Source organism: Colobus angolensis, unplaced genomic scaffold, assembly GCF_000951035.1.
Source record: "Colobus angolensis palliatus isolate OR3802 unplaced genomic scaffold, Cang.pa_1.0 Scaffold364, whole genome shotgun sequence".
Classification (NCBI taxonomy): domain Eukaryota; kingdom Metazoa; phylum Chordata; class Mammalia; order Primates; family Cercopithecidae; genus Colobus; species Colobus angolensis.
The window spans coordinates 1,588,048-1,589,071 of record NW_012116977.1 but is presented as its reverse complement, the minus strand read 5'-3'; positions in this window follow the sequence as shown (position 1 = coordinate 1,589,071).

The following is a 1,024-nucleotide window of genomic DNA, read 5'->3' as shown; positions in this document are numbered from 1 at the left end:
GAGGAATCTGAGAAGGGCTGCTTTGGATAGCAGTCAGGCTTGCGCTCATAAAGAAAATTTCGTCTGTTAAAAACAGAAAGAAGCTTTTTGAGAAACTGCTTTGTGACTGCTAAATTTATCTCAGAGAGTTCCAGCTTAGTCGTCATGAAGCAGTTTGCTAAGACTCTTTTCCTGGAATCTGCAAAGTGATATTTGCGATCCCATAGGGGTCCATAGTGAAAGAGGACGTATCCTCACATAACAGTTAGAGAGAAGCTTTCTGAGAGATTGCTCTCTGATGTGTGACTTCATCACTCAGAGTTCCACCCTCCCATTCTTGGAACAGCTTGCTAACACTGTTGTGGTGGATTCTGGAAAGTGATATTTGGGAGCTCATTGAGGGCTGTGGTGCAAAAGGGAGTTTCCTCATACAGAAACTGTAAGGAAGCATTCTGAGAAAGTGCACTGCGATGTGTGAATGCAACTCACAGAGTTACAGCTTTCTCTTCAGTGGTCAGTTTGCTAACACAGTTTTTTTGAAATCTGCAATGGGATACTTCTTAGGGCAATGAAGTTGATGGAGACAAAAGAAATATCCTTAGATGAAAACTAGAAGGAAGCTTTCTTAGAAACTTCTTTGGGATGTGTGAGTTCATCTCACCGAGTTACACTGATGTTCCCTGGAGTAGGCCACTAACACTGTCTTTGAGGAATGTTACTAGGGCTTCTTTGGATAGCAGTGAGGCCTGCGCTGATAAAGGAATCTTCATCCATTAAGAACTGGAAAGAAGATTTCTGAGAAACTTATTTGTGATCTCTGAATTTGTCTCACAGAGTTCCAGCTTAGTCCTCAGGAAGCAGTTTGCTAAGACTGTTTTCGTGGAATCTGCAAAAGGATATTTGGGAGCCCTTTGGGGCCAAGGTGAAAAAGGACATATCCTCACATAACAGCTAGAGAGAAGCTTTCTGAGAGATTGTTCTCTGATGTGTGACTTCATAACTCAGAGTTCCACCCTGCCCTTCTAGGTACAGCTCCTTAACACTG